We start from the raw sequence: 6,237 nt of genomic DNA, 5'->3' as shown, positions 1-6,237 counted from the left end.
CGTTTTTTTACAAACTTGATTCTTGATTTTTTTCCGTCTCCGCAAACAAAGTAAATAAAAATGAAAAAGAACTGAGGTTGAACTGAGACGAACTCTACGATCTGTCGAGAAATAAACGAGCTATAAGCGTTCTGAAAAACCAACAGTAAATACAGGGACGGATGACCTTCGGATTAAAGTCCTTTAAAATAAGAACAGAGCAGCAGGAAATACATAGCTCATCGTGTTGCTCCTTAGTTATTTCTCTATGCAATGCAGATGTAACGTCAGTCAATTTTCAACATCAGTTATCAACTAAAGAAAGCAGTTCTTGCTACCGACAAAATTCTTTAATGCCATCCTGCATACAATGTGTTGTAATTTGAAGCCACTTTCAATTCGGGAACCATGCATGGATTTGTGAAAACTGAATGATTAATTTAAAACAACCCAATTACCAATAAGTTCAAAAACAAGCATAAACAAAAAGTACAGTTTATATTATATGTCATATTATGTCACTTTAGAATGCATTGGTATTGTGAAAAACTTCTAATAACTCTTCTTTGAATGGTTTAATGGCCCTGAAAAGCGCCGTGTTTTACGATGGCTGGTTTTGCCACCAAAGCAGTCTGTATAAACAAACTTTTTCTTTCTTCTACCTGCTGCCGTTTTGCGATTGCGTTTGCCACTCGCTGAAACTAGTTAATGCCACCGAACCAAATGGGCTCTGTTCTGCAGGCGGGTTTTCTTATTGTCGTGAGCAGCTTTGCAAGCCAACCCGAGCACTCCGGCGGCCAAAATTCTATAACCGCTATTAGGTATACTGGTGCTCCGGCACCAATCCGTTGATGCGATGTGATGTTAAACGATGCCGTACAACCACACTGATTTACGGTTTGATAGAGAATGATATATTTCTCAGCGGATCCGCGCGTTTTATACACTAGCGGTACACGCTCACAGGATAGAGACAAATCGGCAGACTCAGCCAAAGGGGCGAGTCCAACGAGACGAACGAATGAGCGTTAAAAGGCAGCGTTGGCAAAAAATACATTCATTACGATTTGTTCGCTCGTTGGATTCACAGGCAGGCTAAAAAGGGTCCTTTTCAGGATCACAAAATTATCTTCAATCTAAAGAGTTTATTGTTTTGTTATCACTTGATATCCCCATCTTGTTCGGCTAAACCTTTCTGTTTAGCGATTGCGTTTGCCACTCGCCACAGCTTTCACAGTTGGAAAATTTCTTCCCATCCAGCTTGTGATATTGTACAGTAAATTACATTCAATGGCACGTCGCATTACCACCACTCAGTGTCGAATTGGAGGTAATTTAAATCTGTAATTGAACATTTGCGATGAAAGTAGTACAGTGTCGACTTTCAATGTGGGGTCATAATTTGGACCCCGAACTCTATGTTTACAAAAATGTCCAACTAAATATGTCGCCTTACAGGTCCGTCCAATTAGCTAAATGTCGAGATAAGTGTAAATTACTGTACTTTCAATCTAGAAGCAATTTAAGAATTGGTGAAAATCAATAACCTCAGAACAACTGCCAAATTCACATACTCATCATATCCTGGCAAACAAATTATGAAAAAATCAATATGTGTTTTATTATTATTTTGGATATTGTTTTAGAAAGCATTGAACTGTATTTCCTAAACTCTTTTTTGGAAGGTTTAATGGCCCTGAAAAGCGCCTTGTTTTATGAAATGGTTCCAATTTAGAAAACTTAGTACTCGTGGTTTTGAAAAAAAAAAAAACATTTCGAACGCCCTCGATGCCGCCTTGTTCTGGATTTACCACCAAAGCAGTTTGTATAAAGAACAAACTTTTTCCTTCTTCTACCTGCTGCCGTTTTGCGATTGCGTTTGCCACTCGCCACTCGCTGCTACTGCCTGTTGTTGTCTCGATGTCCAACGAAACGAATGTGTTCTGTTCTGAAAGCGGGTTTTCTTATCGTCGCGAGCAGCTTTACCAACCAACTCGACCACTTCGGCGGCCGAAACTATATAACGCCGGCTAGGTGGACTGGTGCACTGGTAAAGGGTGTGTCACATCAAATTGCATCATGGAAAAAACGCTGTAGAAATTTAATTTTTAGGAATTATATCTTCAGCTTTCGCTTATAATCAGATAAGAGTGTATAGATCACGTTGGCCATGCTCCACTGTCAATTTTTCGTAAATTTGGAAAAATGTCGTCGAACGAAAAAGAGCGTCGTGAATTAATCCTGTGCACTCAGGCAACCGACGAAAGGCAAAACATGGTGGGGAAGACGCGAGCCCGGAAGCTGTACACTGAAATGCTGACGAAGCCGCATTGCCTGGTAATGGACGACGAAACCTACGTCAAAGCGGACTTTCGTCAGCTGCCGGGCCTGTTGTTCTTCTCCGCAGAGGACACATTCAGCGTTCCGGAGGAGATTCGCAAGCAGAAACTATCCAAGTTTGCCAAAAAGTACATGGTGTGGCAAGCGATCTGCTTTTGCGGAAAGCGGAGCGCCCCCTTCGTGATGACCGGCACGGTAAACGGGCAGGTTTACCTTAAGGAGTGCCTACAAAAGCGCTTACTACGCGACCATCTTCTGTCCGGATCTCGCTTCGTGCCACTATTCAAAGGACGTGTTGGAGTGGTGCGAAGCCAACGGGGTCACCTTCGTGCCAAAGGAAATGAACCCGCCCAACGCGCCGGAGCTTCGCCCAATAGAGAAATATTGGGCAATTATGAAGCAGGCCCTCCGGAAGAACCCAAAAGTTGTCAAATCGGAGGCGGACTTCAAGAGAAAATGGATTTCTGTTCAAAAAAAAACTACAACCTGACGTTGTACAGAACCTTATGGACGGGGTAAAGAGGAAGGTGCGAGCATACGGGCTTGGGCTCGAAGTATGAATAAAAAGAAAATGCCAAAAGTTGTTAAATAGTTTTTATTTTACTATCTAAAATTTTCAAAAGGATCGGTCTACTGGGCGAATTTCTACAGCGTTTTTTCCGTGATGCAATTTGATGTGACACACCCTTTACTAACGCGCTCGGCCTAGCTATCTTTGCGGGGAACTCCAGATCAACACGGTTCGAGCGGGATTTTGCCATTCCCTTCACTTTTCCTCCTTTACCATGTCCAGACATGGCTGCTTGGGTTGGTTTGTTGATGTGTTGTGATGCGAGCCGATGTGGTGTACGGTTTGGATGAGAATGATCGTTACGGCAGCGGAGCGGGGATTTTTAAGCTGACTGGCTGGCTCGAGAATTACGCATGTGTGAGACTGCGACCAATGTTTCGTTTATTTTTTTTTCTTTTTCCTTTCCAATCGTGCTTCATTCTATTTCGCTGCTGCTCTGGTTGCCCGTTTTGGTCGGTACGATTTGAGGAACACAAAATGGACCAATCAAAAATGGGTACATTGTGCATTTGGACAATGCTTGATATTTCACAATTATTCAATTATTTATCTCAAGTAAAATGAAATGTTATTCGTTATGATAGATGCGTAGATATATTTCCTATCAATTGATGCAAAAACCTTTGCGATCTATTGAGAAATGCTCGAGTTATAAGCATTCCAAATCTTGCATTTTTTCCTACTTGTTCAGTGCCTAAATTTCCATTTCACCCCCTATATCTTCCGGTTAGACGTTGTCCTACGTCAAAAAAAAAACGAAAAACCAATCTTGGTCGCTCACAGAATCGAGCTTGAATATTACTACAGGCGTCCGTAGCATTGGAGATTGCACCTCCTTCAGGAACCCGCTCTAAACGCAATGTCTGTAATTTTCACGTGTTTTCTAATTTATTTCAGTTAGGATCTATACAAAAGACCCCTATGTTAAGGGGTATGTGGATTATGATTGTTCCTTTTATGATAATAATACGCAATCATAGGAAAAAATGAAGCAACTATATCTTATTATCTTTTATTAGCTCAAATAGTGTATAGATTCAAAAACAATTAAGAAAAACACATTATATTTTCTTCAAAGTGAGTCCATCATTAAAAAACATAATCACTTTGCAATTGGAACACGTTTCTTAGTAGAACCTACGTCACGATTTTTGGTGTTCTTGACTGTTTGAACAGCATCAGATGAAGTGATCACTTCGGCTCCCGAGCATATTCTTCTTCTAGTGGCCTTCGAAGTAGACGAACTTTGCTTTACATATTCCAATAGGATCTGTTCAAAATATCCATTACGAGGAGACGAATTTCCTGCTTGTACACTGTCATCTTGAACATCCTTTGAAATTGATGGCTCTTTCAATTCACACGTTGAGGCTTGTAGAGACCGTTTGAATCTTTCAAGTGATCCAGGCTCGTATTTTTCCTCAGAAATTACCTTGTCCGAAAAGGGAAAAATTCCTGCTTTCTAGAATCCGCTTATTATGTTCGTTTTATCAAACTGGTTCCATGCTTGAGAAATAAGTGAAGAAAACACCGATTTCGAAGCCTTCACACCGTAGTGTTTACGCTGCCAAGCAATCAAACGTTCATCGTACTTTTGCTTAAAGGGTTTGAACACCTAAATATCCATGGGTTGCAGCAAATGGGTTGTTTTTTTTTGACGTAGAACTACGTCTTTCAGGAAGGGTGCCAAATCAGAAAACAGGTCACGTTTTGATGAAATACAGTTAACGTTAATAACTATTTTCACTGTGAAAGAATTCACATGAGTTGCATACCAATCGAATCGGAAATTCTCTAAGATTTGTTTGATATGCTATACATTACAATTCGCTTATCTCTAAACGATTTAAATGCATGAAAACTGGAAGAACTTCCTTTTTTCCCATACATTTGTTCTACCGATTTGTGTGCTAACCCTACCCGTATTTCGAAAATTTCTTAACAGACCGGAATGATGTTTGTATCAATTGATAGGAAATATTTCTACGCATCTATCACAATTTATAAAATATTATTTTTCATTAGATGAACAATTGAATAACTGTAAAATGTTAAGCGTCATTTTAACGCCCTAACTGCCTCGTTGCTCCGATTTACGTTTTCCCCAACACAGACTTCAAAATTGTTGTACCTAGTGATCTCCGATTTTTGAAATTAATCGTTCATCAGCTAATCGAATAGTTTTCAGTAGTTTATTATTCGATTCGATTAATCGCCCCAAATAATCGATTAATCGATTAATCGTCACACTGAGGGAAATAATTAGTTAGACTAATATTTCTCATTTGCTAGAAAGCCATATGGAATCAAAAAAGTGTTCATTCCGCTGAAATCTATTATTATCTTTTACGCTCCCCTAAAGTCGTAAACGAAGCTTAATTCGCGTTGACGCCATTGAACATCGTTTACGAACATAGGGGAGCATCAAAGATAATGATTGATTTTCAGGATAAAACTGCAGCGGCCGCACGTTTTTTTCTCTCTAGGTTTGGATCGATTCTTCTTTTTCTTCTTGGATGGCTCTAACGTTCCAGTGAAACTTTTGCCTTCTCAACGTAGCATTACTTGCGTCACTTTTTATTAGTAATACTGGTTTGAAATTTCTATGCCGAATAACACGCCTTAAATGTACTCTGGAGTGGTAAGCTCTAGAATACGCGTGACCACAGTGCAAGCCGGAAAAATTTTCTTTGACGAAAAATCCCCCGGCCAGAACGGGAATCGAATCCGAACTCCCGGCATGATAGTGTGGGACGCTAACCACTCGGCCACGGGAGGTTTGGATCGATTAATCGACGTAAATTATTCGTTCGCTTCGATTATTGGTTGTGCAGTATTCGTTCGATTAATAATCGATTTCTATAGGGAGTATTCGATTGATCGATTAATCGAACGATTATCGGGGATCATTAGCAGTGTTTCCCTAACTTCAAAATCAATGTGCCTGGGGGAATCCGCTTTGTCAAAACGTGCAAGTCGTAAGTATTTTTTGGTGTTGAGTACTTTCGTACTCGCATGTCGTTGTGCAGACCGGAATATGTTTCCATAAAACGTACTTTTGAACTGAGAAGCCTGGGAAAATCATCATTTCAGATACTAGAGGTGAATGAACTTTCGCGGTTCGAGAACTACGTAAACATGAGATGTGCAATAATTTCAGAGGAAAGCATATTTTGGTAGTCCTAGGCATCATATCAAACGTAAAAGGACGTTCATCAAATTTATTTGTGACGAAGAACATAATCCATTACAAAAATTTCGATGCATTCTAAAATAATATTCGAAGTGGCAAGCAAGTGGATTGCATAATATATTTACGAAGTTCTACGTCGAAAATATGCGGTCGT

Source organism: Toxorhynchites rutilus, chromosome 3 (genome assembly GCF_029784135.1).
Source record: "Toxorhynchites rutilus septentrionalis strain SRP chromosome 3, ASM2978413v1, whole genome shotgun sequence".
Classification (NCBI taxonomy): domain Eukaryota; kingdom Metazoa; phylum Arthropoda; class Insecta; order Diptera; family Culicidae; genus Toxorhynchites; species Toxorhynchites rutilus.
Note: the sequence above shows the minus strand (reverse complement) of the source record.